Genomic DNA, 23424 nt, shown 5'->3' with positions numbered 1-23424 from the left:
TTATTAGGTGGGTTTTCAAAGTGCTACCCCACGCTTTGGCTGGCCTAGCGCTTGCGTTCACGGGAGTGTGCACACGCACAGCCGCCATCTGCCTCCCTTCCAGCGCGATCACTGCTGCGTGCACACCACTCGCGTGCTTACTGCGATCACTTTTGCTTTCACGGCCGCGCTGCCATTTCTTTTACGGCTGCGCGGCCAATGCTTGTTTAAAGTTGTATCTGGCGCGAACTAAAAACCGCGGGTGTCAGGTTAAGGTTCGCATGAACACCAGTAATTTACCCAGGATAACAGGATGTTTGAGCGCCCGCCGAGCTCAAACCCGGTTCCCTAGTTTCCAAGTCGGCCCGTCTAACTGTCCAGCCACATGAAGCCAAGAGAAAGGGGTGGGGGCATTAAACACACGCACACATAGATATGACTGTCGGTCCCCTTCCAAACCAACCACTCAGGTCAATATGGAGCCCACTGCACCCACCTTCCTCCGCATCCAGCAGCAGAGGGTGGCTCCTAAGCGATCCTTGTTGGTGAAGCCAGTGACTGTATTGTATCTGTAGACACCGGTGAACCGGCTGCAGTGCGGTCAGCCGTCATTAGTTCTGACCTCATGCCACACAAAAACAGTAACCTTCGTGCACTTCTCTCCCATTAATGCCCGTAGCGTTGTAACCTTCTGGTGTAAACTTATGGATGGCAGCGCACTTGCTCACTGGGCGCGCGCCTGTGAGGCTAGAGCCGGAAAAGCCTACCATTCCTATAGATTTATAGATTTAACTGGGTATCAGCCCATTACGCCTTCAGAATAAGAGCCCATACCTTCACCCCTGGTCCATCGCGACTCTAAAGTCTTACAGCCACGGTTTCCCGAGCGAGGTTCACAGCAGCACGATGGCACTGTGCCATGCTCTCTTGCCATTTCCCACCACTGTAGGAATATAATTAGTGGCGTTTCCCAAAACTCCCAACCACCTCGCGCAACAGGGGGTAATACTGGTTAGTGAAACTGTCCATTAACCCTTCTTTCCTACACTTGGAGGAGGTCAGATCATGCAATACCTATTTGCGCATTGTCTATTTTAAATCGCCCTGGAGGCATCAGTGTGCTTCGCTGATGCAAAAGAAACGCACAGTTAAGGGATTCACTGTCCCAATTTGCACCTCACAGGAGAATGTGCTGCAAAGGGGTGGCAGCTTCTCAGGGCAACAAGCATTGGCATAGCCAATAGGTCTCACCTTTGGGACCTTATAAGTGTTTAGTTATCCAGCACAATATCCTTGGTGCAACAACATTAACTGTTGCATGGCTAAACCATGATAAGGTCCCAAAGGCGAGACCTATTGGCTATGCCAAGCTTGTTTTTAATTAAGCCCCCGGGTGGGCCACGTCCAGGGGGCATGCCTCATTTATTAAATTTAGGGTGGGCACAAGTGGCCCCCCTCTATGTGCATTTTTATGCCCCAGGGACCACCACCTCCCCGGGGTTACTGTTAAAATTTGAAGTAGGGGGGCAAGGGGACCTCCCCCAGACCACCACTTCCCCGGGGCTATAAATAAAATATAGAGGGCCACGGCCCCCCTCCCCCCCAAAATCCCGTTTTTAAAGTTTTTTTAGAGAGGGTTGGCTGAAAACGGCAGGATGTGCTTTTTTAGGTTTTACAAAGCAGAGATAGTTAGGAGTTGTTTCAAGAAACCAATTCAATTAACAGGCAAGCTACTGGGTTTAAAAATAGCATTTTATGTATGTTCTAACTGCCTGTTCTGTAATTCTCTGCTAAGGAGCGCTGTCATTCGGTGTGCTCGCTAGAAGTAAAATTGTAGTCCTATTTTTGTGAAATGTCACGGCTTAGGGCTTTAAAATTCTGGTCACCCTACAATAATGGCCCTGGGGACCGCTACCCCCAGTGATGGCTCCTGCTAGGTCTCGGGTGCCCACCTCTGGAACATAGCGGTTTGCCTTTGTTTGGCAGGAGTTGCGACAGCTCCCGCCAAGCCAGAGCAAACACTCCAGTTCCAGCGGGCGGAAGCAGTGAGCATTCCAGTAGTGTTGTGAACAATGGTAGCAGGCCCAGGGAGGGGCAATTAGAATGAGGGCGAGGGACGTATGCCACAAATAGAAGCAGAGGTGGAAAAGCTTACGCAAACATTCCAGATCAGTTCATGAATAGTGCATTGCCTTTGGATTGTAGTTGTGGAAAGCTGGAAGAGTAGTTTGGGCATTTAGAGTCTTCTGCAGCTGCGAACAGATCTATCTGAGGGAAACTATCGCTGAAAGACTTTAGGGTGGACTTCCCATTCGTGGACTTGTTGCTGCATCCTGTTGAGGAGGTCGGCATAGTAGTGGTCTACTCCCAGTTGGTATTCTGCTAATAGGTGGATTTTGTGTTAAGAGAGCCATGCGCCAGATGGTCTGTGCTGGCTGTGAATGATGTGGCGAACGAGCCTCCTCTGTTTCTGGATATAAAATGTGGCTGTGGTACTGCCTGTACAGACCAGAATGACTTTGCCTTTGAGATGGGAAAGGAAAGCCTTCAGTGCAAGGTGAATAGCTAGGAGTTCTATGTAACTGATGTGTCAGCCCTGGTGTTTCAAGGGAGGAGTCTGTTGTGAAGACACAACTGCAACATGTTTTTTGTTGTGCCATCATTCGGAAAAGTGACAATTGCAGTAGCTGACCGACACAAGATTTTCCCAAATGACCCTATGCTGGGGACCATTGTTGCATTAAGCATTCCTGTAACAGACACACGAGTAGTCTTGCATGAGGTACTATTGCAATAGAGTGACATCATGCCTAGAAGGCATGTGACAGGCCTGGTTGTGACTTGGCTGTCTAGTTGAAAGAGCTAAAGGAGTGTCTGAAAAGAAGGTATTTGTGCAGGGTTGGGGTACGCCAACCAGAGTTCCGAATTTAGGATTGCTCCAAAGCAGGGCTGGACTTGTTGTGGTTGAAGGTGGAATTATGCGACAATAAAGGTAAAGCCAAACTACTGTAGGAGGTATATGGTGTTTTGAGTGACTTTGCGGCACAGTTGATGAGTGGCACACTCCTGATGAGTCAGTCGCCCAGATAAGGAAAGACGTGAATGCCCTGCCGACGCAGGTGTGCGTCTACTACTGATAGACACTTTGCGAACACAGGGAGCTGTAGTGACCCTACAGGGAGTACCTTCAACTGATAATGGTTTTTGCTGACCAGAAACCTGAGGTAGTACCAATGCGCTGGGTGTACTGGTATGTGACAATAGGGGTCCTTTAGGTCGAGAGCGGTCATGAAATCGCCCGATTGTAGATGAGGTATGATATCCTGAAGGGTGACCATATGAAAATGTTCTGCGAGAATTTATTTCTCAATTCCTAAAAAAGATGGGTCGGTCACACCCATTCTGGACCTCAGACCCCTAAAGAAATAGAGTACAAGGAGGCACTGGTTCAATGGTGCCTTTGAGAAGTAGTAATTGTACCTCTTCTTTGTTCAGTTTTATAGAGTCGGAGGAGAGTTTGTGACTGCGGGGTGGTACAGTAGGTGGTGTAGAAGCTAGCTCAAGGCAGCAACCATTCCGATGATAACTAATACCCACTAATCGGAGGGGATGGTCCGCCAAGTGGGCAAGAACCCTTGTGGATGCCCCCAACAGGTGCTGTGTGATCAGGGGCAGCAGGGGTAAGTCATGGCTTGGTGGTTGTGGCAGAGGCTGCCTCTGGAGAGGAACCTTTTTCTCTTACTCTGTGGACGGGTGTAGGCCGTGGTGGTTTCAGTTGTTTGTTTTGAGCCACCACGGTAGGGTGCACATTGAAATGAACTTCGAAAGCTAGGCATCTCAGAGAATGCTTTGGCATTTTACGGATGCTGAGGAAGTTTCTTCCTCTAGTGTCTTTCCAGCATAGGAAGATTATTGTTCAGTCCTTGATCGGATCTCGACTGGACTACGCAAACGCCCTTTTCTTGGGTCTACCAAAATATCTTTTGACCCGTTTGCAAGTGGTCCAGAACTCGGCAGCCCGTGCTATTTACGGGCTCCCAAGAAGAGCAGGTGCCACGGCTTTACAGAATTCTTTACACTGGCTACCGATCGCTAAAAGAATTCTTTTTAAGTGCCTGACTTTTGCCTTCAAAGCTTTACAAGGATCTGGCCCTAAGTACATAAGGAAACGTCTCTCCCGATATGTACCCAGCAGGTCTTTGAGATCATCTTGTCTATCCAAAAGGACAGTCCCGGTTATCAGGCGTGCAAGGATGGGAGGTCGAGCTTTCCGCTACCTAGCCCTGAAGGAGTGGAATGAACTACCACTTTCTCTCAGACAGGCTCCCAGTCTCCTTGCTTTTAGAAAAGAGCTTAAAACGTGGCTTTTTACTAAATAAACATTTTACTAAATAAACTTGATCCTTCTCTTCTGTCTGCTTTTTTAGTTATGTCTTGTTTTGCCTGCCGATATTCTTCATCAAAGCGCCGGGATGCTCCTCGGAGTAGCCGAGCGCTATAGAAGAAATAAATTAACATAACATAACATCTACAGGGCGCACATGGCTTTAGCTGTTTGTGTCCTTTTACACTGATCTGTCCAACCAGGGGTCCGAAAAGATGCTGGCTGTCAAAAGGGAGGGATAACAAGTTCTGAAATATGAAGCCATGCTAAGTAGGAGGATGGAATTACCACCTTGAGCAGCAGTGTCTGCTGCATCAAGGGCACAATGTATTGTGGTACTGGAAATGAATTTTCCCCTCTGAAACCAATTCATGCCCTATTTTCCGGTGTTCCTCAGGGAGATAATTAAGAAGTTCTTCAAAGTTGGATGTCATATCGGCTCAAGAGTCCCACAACATTGGCAAGGCGGCAGCAGTTTGACTGCGCGGCTTTTCTTTTCTCCTTTGCTTCTGGGGCGGTGTGTGTATGGGGGGGGCTCATTCTCCAGTTGTTTGGGAGATGGCCCTTTTCACACTGTATGAACTGTAAGAGTCTGGAGGAAGCTTGCCCTAAATTACACAGGATCTGATGGGGACACCTATTTTGTGTCAACTCAGGGACTAATTACCCGAGCCTGCACTGTTTGCTGAAATGGGTCACCTGTGCGGCGATTTGAATGGGGGGTGGGGGGGGGGGGGGGGGGGGTCACGACTTCATGGCAGACTGCTGCCCCGGATTCGCTGCGGATTTTCAGGAAGGGCAGGGGGGGGGGGGAGGGGGGAGGGGGGTCTGTACCGGCACTGCCTTTTGTGACAGTAGTTTCAGCTTGGATGATTTGGTCATAGTCTAGCAGGTCACAGACTGTGCTGAGCCAGCTGACTTGGGATGTTTCTTCGGAGCTGGGCGTAGTGACTGAAGTTGTCGGTCCATTCTGACAGTGGCCCGAGGGCAATCGTGGACTGATGGGCTGCCTCTCGTAATCCAGGATGGCTGAGCAGACTGTGTTGGAGGCCTGCAAACTTTAACAATGAGAGAAAGTCTGCACTCACTGCGACACAACTTTCTAATCAGCTGCAGATGCTGCAGTGTCATGTACTCCAGCATCTTGTGCTGAAAAGGTCTACTGGTTTGTCATGGCGACTCATCGGCATATCTAACCATCGGGCCAGACGGCCATGGAGGTTCTACTTCAATTTGAAAGAACGGCAAGCGTTGCACGCAAGCTCGCAATGTTAAGGTGAAAAGCAAAGGTTACAGACCTGACTGAGAACAGTCTGTGGATATTTTGAGAGGCACAAAGGACAATATTTAAAAGGTGTTCATTATGAAGAAATTTGTCCTTCTCAGGCGTCCATTTGTTCTTCATGACTCCATGTTTGAGTTGCCATCTCGTGACAAAAGAGCCTGGCTCGATTTTCTGCTGATGTCTTCATTTGTCACATACACGTTGCCTTCCCCGCGCATTGCAGCTAAACCGATTCCTAAAAGGCGAACAAAGACTTGGTCATGTCGCCAGAACTTGTTCTTTTATATGTATCCTGTTTTGCAAGATCCGTCTGTTTTTCACGTACATCTCCTGTTTGGCAAGATCTGTCCTAATCTATTGCACCATCTGTTGCAGCACCAGTCCTGCCTGAACGAAGAATGGCGTAACTACAGCCCCATCCGAACTGGTTCCTTAGGGTGGGGAAATATGTATATAAGGCCTGTAAGCTGCGGAGTAAAGCAGCGGCCTCCTCCGTCTCGTCTCCGACGAGCTTGGGACACTGTTCCATAGCCTGGGCTATACCAATAAATCCTGTTCCTCCTGCAGACGAAGGTTCCGGTGTCTCCTTTTTACTACATAAGGAAGGGTATGGCAGATTTGGGCGGTCCCCCCACCGCCGAGACCAAGTAAGTGGGTATTTTCGGTTCTACAAATGGCACCCGAACAGGGACCTCACGGGAACGCAGGTCAGGCCCGATGGTCGTGAGGAGACACGTGAAGGGAGTCCGACAGGGGTACCCTACCTGAGGGATTCTTGGAAATCCGGTAGCCTGAAGGCCTTGCTCGAGAGTCTTCCCCACCCGGTCTGGGCCACTTGACCGCGTCCCCACTGGGGTCCCCCGGAAAGTGAATTCTGTCTGGAACTAGACCCGTCCTGCATCTGCAGAACGGAACTACGTCCGTCAGGTAAGGGTGGGCTGATCACCCACCATTTTTCTGTATGCCTATTGACTTTTGCAAAAGCCCAGACAGCGAGGTGAGTGTTTATCTTTAAACCTGCTGTGGTCTGTCTGAAAATGCCAGCCGGTAGTAAGTTCAGGAAATTGTGTTGTATGTGTATAGAGGACTCCCTCCTGGAGGCAGCCAGCTCACTCCCTCCAGAAGGAACTCCTTGTTATGAAATGTATGTGAAATATGGACCCTACGCCATTATGTTCTCTTCGTTATGGGCAAAGTATACTGCCAAGGGTGACTCAGAATTGCGGTGGCCACGATTCGGCTCCTTTGATTCTCGAGTCCTTACCAGTTTAGAAGAACACCTATTCAGAAAAGGCTCCCGACCCGCCATGTTTGAATCTATTCGGTTGCGGAGAAAGGAAATAGATCAGAAAGCCAAGAAACAGAAAGCTCAGGATAGAAAGAAGGAAAGAATGACAATGGCTGACCATGCGAAATTACATCATCAGGAACAGGTTGATAAGTCAATAGAAGCACTAGATAGGGAACACCGAGCAAGAACACAAGGGTGTTATCCGGCTCAGACTAAGAAGGATCGGGATCATGGTAGATCAGAGGAGGGGGGACTCCTTGCTGGACTCAATCTTAGAAGGCCCGCCCCCTGCTTATGCCCCTATATACCCTGTCTTATGCCCTGGTCCCCCGAATCCACCACACCCCCAGTCATCTGTCACCCGCCACTTCTGTTCAATCTACGCCCCATGTGGAGGTCCCCAGTACATCACCTGCGCCTCAATTCCAGGCATCCCAGGCGCTCCCCCCTTCCCTTACTCCGGTTCCAGCAACCTCATCTCTAGATATAAATACTATCAGTCTGCACCAGATTACCTTACAACCCCCTTCTCTAACTCCTCACAATCCCTGCTCGACCCTTGCAGACACCCCCACCCGGCCATTGTCCGGTTGGGCATCTACGATTCAGAACCTCCTTCAAACACAAATTCAGCCACTGACCCTCCTTTTCGGTACCCCTAGCAGAGAATCCTTACGGTCCCATAGTCTTTCTGGCCTCAGTGAACAGGACGTCCAGAGTCAACAGTGCGAATGTTGGATAAATAATGGGTCTATTTATTCCGTAGAAGTCATATATTCCACCTTCGGGCAATGGACTACTATGCAACAGACAGACATGGCTATATATATGTGGTGTACTCTAATTATGCGAAGGTTTGAGGCACTGCCTCTTGATATACCCACAGGTCTGATTGAACTCCGACGGCAGATCACACAGGGTCACATTCAAGGTGCCCATATGTAGAATGCCCTTGTCACTATGATTACTTATAGGGATGCTACTGCTATACCTGACCCTCCTAGAGGGAAAGCTATGCCAAAGCGGGAGGCCGCTCCGGTTTTTGTCGACGCAGTCGCGGCAGACAATAACAATCTGGCAGTTGCAGCACATTGGCGCAGACTGTGGGTCCATGTTCCATGGAAGAGGTTAGAGGTACTCTAACTGAAAACGCAGTTGCTTGACCCCCGTAAGAATCCAGCCCTTTATGATCAAGAATTGGGTCAGATTGTAAAAACAGGTGTCTTAACACTTGATGACATTGATTTGCTTTTTGGCTCGGTGGTGCCCCCGATATATGGGATAAGATCCGCAATAAAGATCATGATGCTGCACTGGGAGGGACATGGACTGCCTTTCAGCGAATGCAGGACGATCGACAGGGTGGAATGAAACCTGATGCAGCCATAACGGCCTTGCCGGAAAGACTGTTGACTCATGAAAATGTTTCTGCCAGAAACTGTTGTAAATTGGGATAGGATTAATGCCTGTAAACAGCGTAAAGATTAGTGTTGCTGATTTCTTTACCAGTTTTGAAGTTGAATACAAAGGACATAGTGGATTAGATCAAGGGTCTGGTCAGGTCTTGACAAATTTGTTAGTAATTTACTTCCTGACCTCTCTACTAGACTTAAAAAGGTTGAAAGTACGTGGTCAGCCCAGACTATGACGGGAATATTGGCTATGGCTCAGTATCATGAAAATGAGGAGAAGGAGGTTTGGAAAAATAAAGATCAAGACTAAGGCCCTTTTGCAACAGGCTTACCCTCCTAAAGGATCTAATATGTAGGGACACCAGCCGCCCCCCGGTAACTTCCAGCGACTGCCCCAACGCCCCCTTCGGGCTGCCCAGCCAAAGTTCTCTAGCCCATCTGGCCCTCTCGAGAGCGATCAATGTGCCTATTGTAAAGCCTTCGGTCATTGGGTGAGCGATTGTCCTGTCCTAGCTCAAAATATTCAATCTGGTAAAACTAAGCCCCGAGCGAGGGAGGAAGACCGGGACCACAAAGACAGCCCCGTTACGAGTAAGAGAATAAGATAATAGGAGGCCCCGGAACGGCCCTGCGGCTCGCCCGGGTCCTTCGAACAAATTTGACAATCGTTATGAGGCCACGAGAACGTATTTCAATGATGATTATGAAGAAATAGATGAGACTGTGTTTTATCAAGCATAGGACAGCCAGGGAAGGGGCAAAAGGAGTGTGCAAATTCCTGTAGATCAGAAGGGTCCATATGTCTGTTTCAGGGGAAGACAAGACATTCCTTTTGGATACAGGAGCCACTAGATCCTCTGTTGCTCACGCATCAATACCAGAGGCACCCCTTTCTGGCGCAATAAATTTCTCCATAGGTTTCTCAGGGATCCCCGTCACCAGCCCTGTTTCACAACCCCTCCCCCTGGATGTTGACCCAGCTCATGTTGATGCCCCCCTTGTTCTAACGTCCGGTTGTAGTGAGAATCTGTTGGGCCTAGATATACTGAAGGCTTTGTATGCCACCATTTCCTGCAGTCCGTCAGGGGTGTCCCTCACTATTTGACCAATTTCCACTTCCTGCATGTACCTGTCTGGGCCCCTCCCTCCTGTTTTACGGGATTTGCCATCGATCCTGTGGGCCTCTTCTGATACTGATGTAGGACTACTTGATATACCACCTCACACTGTTCGTATTCAACCGGGTGCCACCCTCCCTCGTCTCCGCCAATATCGACTACCCCTGATGGCGCCAACACCCTCCTGAATATCATCACGGACATCATAGACAAGGGAGTGGTTGAAGAGACCCGTGGTAATGACTAACAGCCCCATTATTCCAGTGCCTGGACCCTACTCAAGATTCACCTAGAGTGTATCGGTTTGTTATTGATCTTAGAGCCCCTTAATAAGATTACCATATCTCAATATCCTGTTGTTCCCGACATAACTACTTTACTTACAATGGTTCCCTGTACTGCCACTAATTTTTCTGTCATCAATCTGAAGAATGCTTTCTTTAGTATCCCTATACATCCTGATAGACAACTTTTTGGGTTCTCCCTCGGTGGGCGGAGCTTTAGGTTCTGCCACGCCCCCTCAAAACTCAGAGTCCGAGCATTTACAGCCAAGCCCTCAAGAGCCAACTAGACTCTTTAGTGTTGCCTGACGGAGCAATCTTTTGCAATATGTTGACGATCTCCTTGTGGCGGCCATTTCTGCGACCATCTGTGAGGAGGCCACTGTCCGGTTATTGCGACATCTTGCTTCCCACAACCATAAGGTCTCCCTCAAAAAGTTGCAGTTTTGTCAAGAGAAGGTGACCTATCTTGGTCACCTCCTCTCGAAGGAGGGAAGACAACTCACTGCTGACCGAGTGGCTGTTATGTCTATGCCGCCTCCGAGAACTCAGAAACAGGCACGGGCTTTCATAGGCCTTACTTCCTACTGTAGGCAGTGGATCCCCAACTTCTCAGCAACAGTCAAACCCCTTCTTGCCCTCCCTACTAAGGACGTCTCGGATAGAGACTTCCCATGGACAGACGAGCACCTGACAGCCTTTCAATCCCTTAAAACAGCTCTGTGTACTGCCCCTGTCTTAGGTACTCCTGATTATAATAAGCAATTTTTTCTTTTTGTACACAAGACCAGTGTCTGTGCTTGCGCGGTCCTCACACAGGTGTATGGAGGCCAACATAGGCCTTGTGCCTACTTCTCGGCCACACTCGATTCGGTAGCTAGGGCCCTCCCAGGTTGCCTGCGTGCAACAGCAGCCACCGCTCTCCTGGTTCGCCAAAGTGCAGGCATTGTTATGAATTCACCCCGGACTCTTATGGTCCCTCATTCTGTGGGCACACTTCTCAACAACACTAAAACACAGTATCTCACTAGTGCATGACTCACCAGTTATGAACTCACACTCTTTGCCAGTCATATAAACATTAAGAGATGTACTGTACTAAATCCCGCCACCCTACTCCCCACGGATACACAAGAGGGTGGTTCAGACCCTCTCACAGACCTCCACAACTGTATCCTGAGGACGGAGGAAGAAACAAAGGGCAGAGTAGACTTACAAGACACTCCTATGATAGGTGCGGAAGGTACACTGTATATAGATGGTTCCTGTCTAAAGAGACCAGATGGTACAACTTCCGCCGCCTAGGCCCACGACTTTGAGGACGGTGGTAGAGACAGCCCAAATACCACAGTCTTCGGCCCAAGCAGCAGAATTAATGGCACTGATAAGAGCTTGTGAGTTGAGTAAGGACATGTCCGTTAACATATATACAGACAGCCAGTACGCCTTTGGGGTGGCCCACAATTTCGGTAGACTATGGAAGAAAAGGAACTTCCTTACCTCACATGGGACAAAAATACAACACGGTCACCTCATTCACCGATTATTAGATTCCTTGACCCTGCCTAGGAAGGTTGCGGAGATCAAATGTAAGGCCCATAAGAAAGTGACTGATATTTTGGCAGAGGCAATGCCCTTGCAGATCAGACTGCTAGGCAGACAGCTCTCAGCAAGTCAGACCGAATGTATGTGGCTGGACCTGGCTGGACCTGCTAGGTGGGTGGTTGAAGGCAGCTTAGTGGAAGACACAAGTCAGATGAATTATGTACGTGGGAAAGACACCTGGCTGCAAGAGGTTGATGGATGTTGGGTGCGTATATCTGAAGGAAGACAATGGATGCTACCAGATAGCCATGTTCTGCCAGTAGTCACTATGGCTCATGGCCCTGCTCACATCAGCGCAAAAGGGATATGCAAGCTGCTAGAACCAACATGGTACAATGAAAATATTCCTGCATATGGCAAGAAATTAGTTAAGACATGTATGATCTGCCTTATGCATAATCCCGGGAAAGGCATAGTCACACCGGTGGGAGGATTTTCTCCTCCCACCTTTCCCTTTGAGGCTATACAATGGATTACATACAGATGGATAGGTGTGCAAACATGAAATACGGATTGGTGGTGGTTTGTGCTTTTAGCCGTTGGGTGGAGGCCTACCCTGTCAAAGACTGCACCGCTATCACTACCGCCAAAGTACTATTGAAAGAATCCTTCCCACGATTTGGTTTGCCCAGTTTGGTCTGGAGTGACAACGGGACACACTTTACGGCTCAAATAATGGAGTATGTCTGTACAGCATTGGGCATGAAACAAAAATTTCATGCAGTTAACCACCCCCAGTCAGCAGGTCTAGTAGAGGTGTACAATGGCATCCTAAAGACTAAAATGGCCAAAATTGTAGCCGAGACGGGTGTCACTTGGGTTGATGCTATGCCCCTGCCTCTGTCAGGACAACGGCCCATACCAGGATAGGATTATCTCCCCATGAGATTGTGTTCGGGAGGCCTGCCAATGTGTGGGGTGTCCCGCGCCCTAAGAAACTGTTTGATGTTGAATACCCTGTGTTGACTGATTATCTGTACAGTTTGACTAACACCTGTCGTACTCTTTACCACCAGGTGCATGAGGCGATACCTGATAAAAGCGAGGGCCCAGGACACGTTATCCAACCTGGCGACTGGGTTCTGATTCGCAACTTTCAACGTACTAAGAGCCTCGAGCCCCGCTGAACACAGCCCCGCCAGGTGTTACTGGCCACCTGCACTGCCGTGAAAGTTGAAGGTCGGAATAACTGGATACATGCAACGCACTGTAAACGAGTGCCTCTGCCTCTCCCCTATGATCAGTGGGTGAGAGAAGGACAAGGAGACTCGGAGACAGAAATAGTCCCAACGTTTGTTCCATTCAGCGATGCAAGATTGCATTTTACATCAACAGAAGCAGAGAGTGACAGTATACTGAAGGGAAAGGTGGAACACTCCCCTAACTCTGCTCAGCATCAGGAACAATTATTCCCCGACCATACTGTCCCTACTTCTACCCTATATAACTTGCGTTCCAGAAGGAAGGCTTGTCCTCGACTTCGCCCGGGTACCTGTAGGCTGTAGGGCTGTGATCTCCCGGCTGAGACCGATGCTGGTGTGTCAGACTAAGGTACGCCCCTAGGGCTCTTGGCACCTGCATCCAGTGAAGCAACCATCAATCACAGACAGCCGCTAGTGGTCCCTGGCTTAGTACAATGGCAGCTGCTCAATACACCCAAGTCCAGAAACGATATGTCAGTCTCCTACATAGCAAGTGCTTCATGGCCACCGTGGTGACACTGTCTCCCTCATCTGGTCTATCATTGGTTGGATGTTACTGATCTACTATCCTGTTACCCCTCCAACTCCTACCCAGACTCTTACGGAGCATCAGTATTTCACGTTACCCCACCCACAAATTACCCCTCCGTGCAGAATTTTTCAATAACACCTTCGTCCAAATGTTACATCATCATCAGCTGACCATAAATACTTCCAACTGTTCGGTATGTGGACTGATGCCACATGCTAAGACACAACCTATCCCATTCTTTCCTTATCCTTTTTCCATCTCTGGGTCCTGTCTTGCATGGTGGATGTTGATGCAGGAGGCCTATACTGTCAATGGTACTGCCAATACTGCACTTGGAACATTCCGAGATGACTTCTGGCGGAACAGGTCTGGCAATACCAATACCCCTTTTTGCCCGGCCAACTCATCAACATTGCTATTACAGACAGATGAACTGGGTGAGATGGTGGTATTTAACTCCACCTCGATGAACATTTACCAAATTTCGCGCCAGAAGGCTACTACCTGATGTACGAAACACTCTGAATGTTATAAATGTGTGGGCCGTGTCTGCATCCATGGCTTGGGAACTAAGAAAGTTGGTACTAGTATGTGTAACATCATTAAAAATGTAAACTCTACATCTCCTCCGAAGTTGGTGGCGTCCCCCAACACTTATTTTATCTGTGGCACAGCAGCCTACACTTGGCTCCCCCGTAACTGGTCTGGTACATGCTATCTGGCCTTCCTCCTTCCACCATAGTATTCTACTCCTGGAGATTACCACCTGTTTATGAAGGGTGCTTTGTGCCGCTCACGTAGGGGTGTCATATCGGCTGAGGATACAGTAGGCCAGGAAGCCGGGGACTTCTTTAAGGGTTTCCTCCTATTCTGGGGCCCCATGGCAAACAGTTGGGCTATACGAGGACTGACCAGGGTCCTTGAGGCCACCATCACAGAAACAGCTGGTGCCCTCTCCAACGTCACGAACCACCTTGTAACACTTCAAAATCGTATGGTCCTTGACATCATCCTCGCCGATCGTGGTGGTGTGTGTAAATTGATTGGCTCCAGCTGCTGTGTGTATATTCCAGATAACGCACCTACAGTATATGATTCCATCCAATGTCTGCATCACCTTTCCTCTGAAATTCATCAGGATGAAGGCAGCTGGTCCCTCACAGGCTGGATCTGGGGCTTCCTTTCCCAATGGGGAAGGAGGGTCCTCACCTTCCTTGCCTTGGGAGTGGCTGTCCTAGTCTCATGTTTGTGTGTTCAGTGCCTGCCAATGCTCTGTGCAAAGTGTGTTCAGGCTCTTAAGCTTCCACCCCCAAACATTCACAACACCAATATGAAGATGATGCTCCAACAAGAAACAGATGATCTCATGAATATAGACATTTCGTAATGGTTTTGCCACTCAATGGCAAAAGGAGGGTCTGAAGAAATACATCCTTCTCAGGCGTCCATTTGTTCTTCATGACTCCATGTTTGAGTTGCCATCTCGTGACAAAAGAGCCTGGCTCAATTTTCTGCTGATATCTTAATTTGTCACATACACGTCGCCTTCCCCGCGCCTTGTGGCTAAACCGATTCCTAAAAGGGGAACAAAGACTTGGTCACGTCACCAGAACTTGTTCTTTTATATGTATCCTGTTTCGCAAGATCAGTCTGTTTTTCACGTACATCTCCTGTTTGGCAAGATCTGTCCTAATCTATTGCACCATCTGTTGCAGCACCAGTCCTGCCTGAACAAAGAATGGCGTAACTACAGCCCCATCCGAACTGGTTCCTTAGGGTGGGGAAATAGGTATACAAGGCCTGTAAGCTGCGGAGTAAAGCAGCAGCCTCCTCTGTCTTGTCTCCGACGAGCTTGGGACACTGTTCCATAGCCCGGGCTATACCAATAAATCCTGTTCCTCCTGCAGATTAAGTTTCCGGTGTCTCCTTTTTACTACATAAGGAAGGGTATGGTAGATTTGAGCGGTCCCCCTGCCGCTGAGACCCAGTAAGTGGGTATTTTCGGTTCAACAATAACAACACCCTGGTGGCATGGCATGGCACCAACTGGAAGTCGCAAGAATAGAGGGGCTGGAGGGTGAGGCCCCGGTGGGGCAGAAATCGATCCGAAGATCCCCTGGGAGCAGCCGGATTAATCAACCTGGAACAGATGGAAATTGGGATACACGATTGAATACACAAAACCAATGGTTGGGAGTGACCTGTGGGAGTCGAGAAAGGTCCGGCAACAACCTCGAACTAGAGCACAAGTCCGAACTAGAAAGCAGGAAAAAACAAACAAATAATGGACTCGATGCCCATGCGCATTACAAGCAAGAGGGGGAATCACCAAAAACATGACTCAGAAGGTTTCTTTGAAGAAAAACAACTTGCAGACATTCGGACCCAACACTAAACTGCAGGAGTATGTACAACAGGTGTATGTACAGCCATACATGCCTCAAACCAGTAGGGTTTCAGTCCAGACAGAACTTTGGCTGGGACCCTGATGAGCGCTCTCAGTGGAGAAAAAGGGTGAGACTGTGGGGCGCCACAAAGCTTTTGATCTGGGTCTCTTCCATTCTACCATACAATCTACCCTGACATCACTACGTCAGGTAAGCCTTTCTGTATTCTCTGCTCTTCTTTAAGGACATGAACATGCTCTGTCAGGTTTCACGTTTGTTACTGCTGATCTGAAGTCTGGGTTTGTAACATTTTCTACAACTGCCTCCGTTAGCTTCTTATGGCTGTTGCTTAGCAAGCTGACATTGGATCAGATCTGCTTTGAAGGGCACTGCAAAACTGAACTGACATCGCACCGGGTGGCACTAAATGGGGCTCCATGAAGTCACATCCGGTGGTTGTTGGAGTAGTCTGGGAGCCGTGGAGCCACCTACCAGTGCAGGAGAGCCACTAACATTTCAAGATCTAGCCTGGCTCCTCAGGAAGATTTCAGAGGGAATGAATCTGCAAGTAGTAAGTGTGTGTGCAAGTGTGAATGAGCGAAGCAGGTAGACAGACTATATGTGGGCCTCAGATAGTTGCCAGAGACTGGCAAACTTTGTTTCCTTCACAAGCTGAATGTCCTTCCAAGTCCACTGAGCTCAGACATCCACAATGTCATCCTGCAGTCAACTAATTACATACGTTTTCAAGAAAGAAAACAGCAGACACACCACCGGACATCTCCCCAAAGAGTTAAAAGCTTTCCTGAAATTTGAGTGAGGACTAGGAGGTAAATAAGTGGGCCTCCCATTCTGGGCATCATTTCCTGAACCCTCCCCTTTACCAAGTCTCTATTACTCCAGCAAGATTCCCACAGGGCAGCTACAATGTTGCTCGCTTTTCCTCAGCAATCATTTTGTGCTGGTTTTTCTGGTGTTTAGTAACTTGCCACCAGAGGTGCCTTCCAAAAGTACAGAACAGTGCATAGATGGATGTAAGAGCTTATGAGATTTCTTACAGTGTAAAATAAAGCATGCATAGTCACATAAAATGAGAAAATACTGAATAAAAACTAATACAATAAGGTACAAATCCTCTCACAAGAATAACACTTAGGCCAAGCTCCAAAACATGCAGTAACATTAGCTGAAGAGGATACCAGCATACAACTTGTGGTGACTGCCTCGCTAAATTGTAGGGACGCAATATCAGACCTCACTTTCTCCACATACTGGATTCCCAATCATGCTTATATTTACCTGCCAGTGCTGTAACTTCCTTCTTAGCATAGTCTTCCAAAGAACCTTCGCAACTCATAGAGCTTGCCAGGTCTGGTGAAAATAGTGTCCTGGCCCAGCATATCATCAGCCTGGTGCTACATTGAACTCGCTTTCTGCACCTGGTGAGCACTTGCAAGCACAGTGCTGCCTCGTTCCTCCTAGATGTGTGGAAGCGGCTCAAGTCCCACTGCACACGGACACTTCCACATAGCTTCCTCTACTCTGTTATTTGCAACTACGTACACCCACAGCCAATGAAATTCAGCTAGACTATGGGAAAGTTTATTTGGGGCTACAAGCACAACTGATGATACAACTATAGTTGTACTAGAACATAGCTGCACAGGCAGTGCTGGACATTTATTAGCCAGATCATATCTCTCACCAACTCTGGGAACAGGTCTCCTTCAAGGCCTCTCGGCTCGGTGTCCTTGACGTGCAAAGTTCTTATCAGCATGAATACTTGCCTTCTGACTGGAAACACCAAACATAACAGCCTGGAAATATGCTCCACTATTTGTGTGTTTACCAAATTGAATTATCTTGCTTTCTTTTCAAAATAATGTATTATTTTCTAAATTGCAAGCAAGACATCACGAACCAAAAGCAAGGGGACAAAATAAACTACTTCCCCAGCAAATGAGATTAGAGCAAAAAATGGTAGCAAAGCCAGAACCTCAAGAGAGTAGTTTGAAAGAGCAGAGAAAAGAAAGAAAGAAAAAAATTTTAAACAAAAGTTTTCACCTCTCCCCCTTCCCTCCCTTTTTCCAACAAATTGAAAACAAAACCCATACTACACATAAGTAGATAAGTGGGGAGAGCATGGTGGAAACAGACTCCGAAATCCATTCCAACCTTTTCCTCCGAGGATTGTTGTCATAAGCACCATCTCCAACCTACTTATATAACAAAATTCCTGCAACCATATCTATGGATCTGGAGGCTTCCTAAAAAAACAAAATCATGCCAAGACCAGCCTTGCCAGGGAAATAGAGAAGAAATATAAACCAAACAGATGAGGCAGAATAGCTGGTGAGTGCCCCAATATAATCAGCTTAAAGTCCGCCACAACCATCAGGTCAGAGATGCAAAGCCGCTTACTGAAAATAAATTCCAAATACAACCACAGACTAGGACAAGATGAGAAGACGTGAACCGAGTCGGTTCTCACTAGACCACACCAGAAACAGCGGTCCTCCGGCTGCAACTTCATAACGAAGATGCAATGTGGGGTATAATACCAGTCAATAATAAATTTGAGATGATGTACCTTAATAAGTGAAAAGTTCAAAGCACTATGAAACAGTAGATTGCTGCGCCGGAGGTCGACCAATGTTACTTCCTTATTGAGCAGAGGGCTACACTTGTATGTCCTCAGGTGAAACGGATCATCCACTTGACGAAAAATTACAGATAAATTGACCTATAGACTATCCTGATGATTATCTTTGGTGGGGCCTTCCTTCTAAGATCCAGACAGGGGTTATCCATGCAGTTCAGATCTACCTTGAGACTTAGGATAAAATTCCATATCTGCAGATATCTATAAAAGAGTGTGGAAGAGAAAACTGTTGCTGCAAATTCCTGTATGAAGAAAGAACATCTCCATCAAATTGTTGACCTATAGTCAAGAGATTGACCCTACCCCAGATCTTCCAGAAACCATCATGAATTCAGTAAGATTGGGATTATAGCCCAGATACGTTAGCTGATTAAACGGGGTAATTCCCACAAACACTAGCTTTAAGGAACCCCAGATGAAGAGAAAAGTTAACGTCTTAAAGCAAGTTTGCCCGAAGTATGTGTCCACGATGCCCACCCCAGGAACTATCAATTCCCCCCTCTTTGCTCCACCCCTGGCAGGCATCTTGACTTGGATCCTGACTGCAGCTAAGGGAAGCCTCCCAAAATGCTGCTGGAGCCTCCTTAATCAACAAAATGGGCATAATCTTAGTTGTCTGCAGCCCAAAGACACCATTAACTTTCAGCAACAAAGCATCCAGCAGGGCACCTGCCCTAAGGCTGAGCTGGCTATTCACTGGCTGGGAAGCCCGAAACATAATACAAGGGAGGAGCTCTCCTCCTCGCTTTGAAGCAGGAGAAACCATTCTGGCGGGGCAACCTGCAGCAGATTTCTCCTGGTGCTGCAAAGCTGGAGTACTGCGCTCCCACAGCAGCAGGCATGCAAATCGTTGCACGCCATTGACCACTGCATTTCAGCCAAACAAAATCAGTGAGGGTTGTTTGGAGCTCCGCTATCACACTGTGTTTGTGGCGGAACAGACAATCTGATGAACACCTAGGCAACAAACACCCACGCCTGCCGTTCGGTGGAAGGGTCGGGGAACCAGCCTGATGACAATCTCCCAGCTACCACAAACTTTGGCTCTCCACCACACCATGGGACTGCATCTTTCCTTTTCAACTGCCTCGGAGTCCCTCCCACATGCATCCCTTTTCAGTGCCAATACTCCAGCAAGTTAAGTAGAGACAGTAAGAGAAAACGGGGGTCCGAGAACAGTCAATAAGAAGCAGGGGTCAGGCCAACATATTCAAGAAGCTTTAGGGGAGCCAGCCCTCCAAGCCAACTCAGCCACAAGCTGCCATCTTCGCTCAACAACCACCTAGGGGAAAAGGAAATTATATTGTTTTCAACAAGGTGTTGGAAAAATATTACTTTCCCCAGCTTATCTCCTTCATATTCCTGAATGCTTCCATGCTTAGCCACGCCATGTACCTAGAGGGTGCTCCTGAACTTTAACAAATGATAGATGCATGCAACTGTTCGCAAACTGTAGGTCAGACATTGGAATCCCAGCATGGTAAAACAGGCTTACATTTATCAGAAGTTGATTCAATTACCAGAATGAGAAGAACTCCATTTTACCCCCCCCCCCCCCCCCCCCCCAAGTATAAAAAAGAAAAAAAGGTTTGCCATCATTCAACATTGGTTTATTCTATGCAAAAGATATACAACAGAGGGGGACCTAGAGTGTTGCTCTTTCTTTGCCATCAAATAGTAGTGTATTCTTGTACCTGTCCATACAGTCACAGGTGCGTTGCTGTTCTGTATGGCCATGGCAGTCTATATGGCCTGCAGTCTTCATAGTCAACTCAAGCATGGATTTGGCCATACTGCAACCATGATGTACACCTCTGATCTGGAGCATAGAGGGTAACAACTGGATGGTCAATGAAAAGACTACATTGAAGGTGAGATTCAGATGCGATTTTATGGATATTTGCTGAAGACGACCTCAGTGTTAGAATGGTGTGGAGTAATGACTGGATGGCAAAAGAATGCGTGAGTGACTGCATTAATAATTAACCTACCATTCTCAAAAACTGGTTTCTTTGTGCCAGTCTTACCAGGAGCCTATTCAAACAATTATGTTTCCAGCTTTCTCCTGAAACTTAAAAAGGGGAGGGAGCGAATATAACTTCTAGCTGTTCCAGATGTGAGCCAAGGACCATACTTGGGGGACCAGTAGACTTTCCTGAATTTGACCATCAACAACTACTTGGCATATATTTTTTAGAAGTTGAGTAGCACAAAACTAGTTCCTAAAGGCATTAATGGAGGGAACAAAGGATTGTAAGAAAGTGTAATGTGGTACTTAACAGGGAGTCAATACCTAGCTTGATTTGCTGAAATAGATCTTCTGTTCACAACAAACAAAGCACGAAAAAGTGCTTTTGGTTCCTCAATATAGTTTTCCTAAGAGATTAAAAGGAAGCCGATATAGGGTGCATTGTAGTGAACTAGCAGAGCACCGGACAGCAGCAAGAATCACCAATGCGTAGTTCCTCTGCAAAAGGGGAGGCAATGGAGGGTTAAGCATGACAAAGAAGCAGCTCTTAGTTACAGCATGTACTTGTTTGTGGTTTAAGGGAGACTTCAGTGTTGATAACAAACCTTACAATGTTTACGTTTTCAAATTAACTAAATTCAAGTAAAACATGTCAGGAATTTCCAGGGCTAATGGGGTGTGCTTCCTTTGGGGCCAAAGACAAGTCAGATTCTCGACTAGTTTCAGGTACATTTTGATGATCCAGTCTCATATCTTTATTAAAAAAATTGTGATAAATCCACAAGAGGCAAGAGATATTTAATAAACTGAATATCCGAAGTTCAGTGTCATTAGCATGGGACATTATGGAGATTCTGCATCTGTGGCACAGGTAGAAGAACGGCCATGCTTACGTATTTCCCAGTGCTCAAAGTTTTACTCAGAAGCCCTTGTCTAGAGCAATCGAAAGTCAGGAGTACTAAGTGTCAAAGCTGTGTTGTCTTAATTCCACATCATGCCTCTTTCGACCACCACCAGATGCTTCCTGTCCTTTTATCTTACTATTTCAGGTTCCTTTTCATTCTTGCTTTGTTTCTTGGTCAATGTATTTCAGTATTTCACTTCCTCCATCTCTCCCTTTTGTATTTTTCTCACTTGCTCAGGGTCAAAGTCTAAAGAGTTTAAATATGTGTTGGTCACTAAATTTGAGTACCAGTGGACCCCAACCGGCGAGGCGGTACTGTTCAGAAAAACTCCTCGGTTGCACTTTTTATGCTTTAGCCAATGCTGATAGGGTAGTTATGCGATGAAAATGTGCTGGTTAGTTGGAGATAGTTCAGGTTTCCTACTTGTAGAGTACCCATGCCTTCTTTTAAGGAAGTAGAGTCAATTGTGTCTTTGAGGGATACATTGACAAGGGATTGAAGCATAGCAATAAAGGTTTTAAAAAACGGGTTGGGGAGCCAGGAAGCTGAAACTTCTAGAAAGGAAAGTGTGGGTTTAGGGTTCTGGAGAATGGAGATGATTTCTCTACGGTTTGCTAAGAGCAGCTCAAAAAATAGATTGTGAGCAAGATGGGAGATTATCATTGATATTAGAGGTTATACCTCTGTTACAGGAGCAAAGGTTTCCAGCACATAAACCAAATGTTATTGATGTGAACGTCTTAACATCACATATAGGGCAGTCATAGTGTTAAGGAGCATATGAACATAACACTACACAGTAGCACCAACCTTATCCATTATATAAACCATAAAAGTATCACCACCACATGCAAATGTTGCAATATTTATGAGGACAATCCTTGGCCTTAAAAATGGGTTCCTTCATTTTTTTTCCAGTCTGCCCTTCAGCTAGATTGGGGTAGGGCGCTTTGTGGCCTTGTCGAGTTCCAGCAACGTGCAGTATCCCCTTTTAGTTATCACAAAACCCTTCCTCTCCGCAGGTTCTCAAGGATACCAAGTGATCAAGTCAGAGAGAGTGGTAAACTGGTCTGTTTATTATTTTGGAGAGGTTGGTGAGCACACTCGACAAGATTTTGCTATGATGGGCACCTTCTGACTACATGGAAAAAGTTGGAAGCCCCACACAGGCTGTAGGAGAGTGAAGGGAACCTACGAGCAAACTATAACTTTTGAGAGGTGAAATTAATACAGTGTGTACGAAATTAAGTTGTATGTGGTGCAGACAAGATGAGATCAAATTGTGTCGGGCCATTTATTGCTTCCCTCCACGCACATTATTATAGGGTAACCACCCATTCTCCCAGTGGGCCAGAAACCACTCTGAAGCATTGATAGAGAGTGATTTACATTTTCAGGAAACCCCTCCACCCCTTTCCCAATTAGGTAAGCTATCTTGGCTTCTAGTAGGTTACATTCTGGCAGGTCAGTCAAAACACAGCCTGGACGTAGGCAAATGCGTGTCAAAGCTGTAGCTATTTATAGAACTGGGTTTTGTGTAGGTCATAAACCACTTGTAGAGTCTGAAAAGACTTAATGTGCTTATCTTGCCAGAGATCTACTGATTTAGATGTACCAATAAGGTCTCATCTCTCAAACCCTAGCAATCGCGCATTGCGAGTTACCCAGGTACCATGCCACCATAGGGTCTAAAGCTCGGGCTTCCTATCCTGGCAGGTCCTGCTCAGTGCAGGTCGTCAAGAGAGAATGGTCATGCTAGTTACTTCTGGAAGAGTTTTAGGGATCCATTAGTCATGCAACAGCCCTATGAATACTGTTAAGGCAAATGATAGATATTTAGGATCGAAAAAGAGGGCCTTCAAACCCATCATAGAGCTAGTTGTTTAGGACAAGAATTTGGGAGGCCAAATAGTAAAGATGAAGATCCCACCATCATGAAGATGCATTTATTGAATGCGAACCACGGGGCCCGATTTGACCATTAAAAAACATAAGAATCAAATTATAGCCCGCTGCGTGGCAAACCAAGCCCAAGTCATCATTAGCTGGATGTTTTGCAAAATATATAGGAACCTTGGTAGAACCACCACCTTGAAAAAGGCAACCTCCACCCCCAATATGTTTTGTGTGAGTTTTGGTCACCTCAAGATCCTCAGTCTTAGCAGGCAACAGAGATAAACGGATGCTCCTAGTAAGATCAGACCATTAAACAAATTATATGCTGAGATATTTAAAGCTAAGTTTGTGAATATAAAAGCAGGACTGCCAGTTGGTCGCCTCTGTTTCTCCTTTGATCGGTACACAGGCCAACTAAATTCAGTTAATCTGCAGGCCAGAGGCCTCACCATATAGATCCAACAGCGACAAGCTTGGGGCCTTAAGGCGATCAACAACTAAGAGTACATCCTCGAC

The 23424-nt window shown here is 47.0% G+C and overlaps 1 protein-coding gene across 1 annotated transcript in view; it reads right to left on the bottom strand.

Moving 5' to 3' along the window:
• Positions 1-23424, bottom strand: part of MOSMO (modulator of smoothened) — a 97531-nt gene that overhangs the window by 2226 nt on the left and 71881 nt on the right. The gene's annotated exons all lie outside the window — the stretch shown is intronic.

This window comes from Triturus cristatus, chromosome 10, assembly GCF_964204655.1.
Source record: "Triturus cristatus chromosome 10, aTriCri1.1, whole genome shotgun sequence".
In the NCBI taxonomy this organism is placed as follows: Eukaryota; Metazoa; Chordata; class Amphibia; order Caudata; family Salamandridae; genus Triturus; species Triturus cristatus.
The sequence above is the reverse complement of the archived record's forward strand: the minus strand, read 5'-3'. Positions and strand labels throughout refer to the sequence as shown.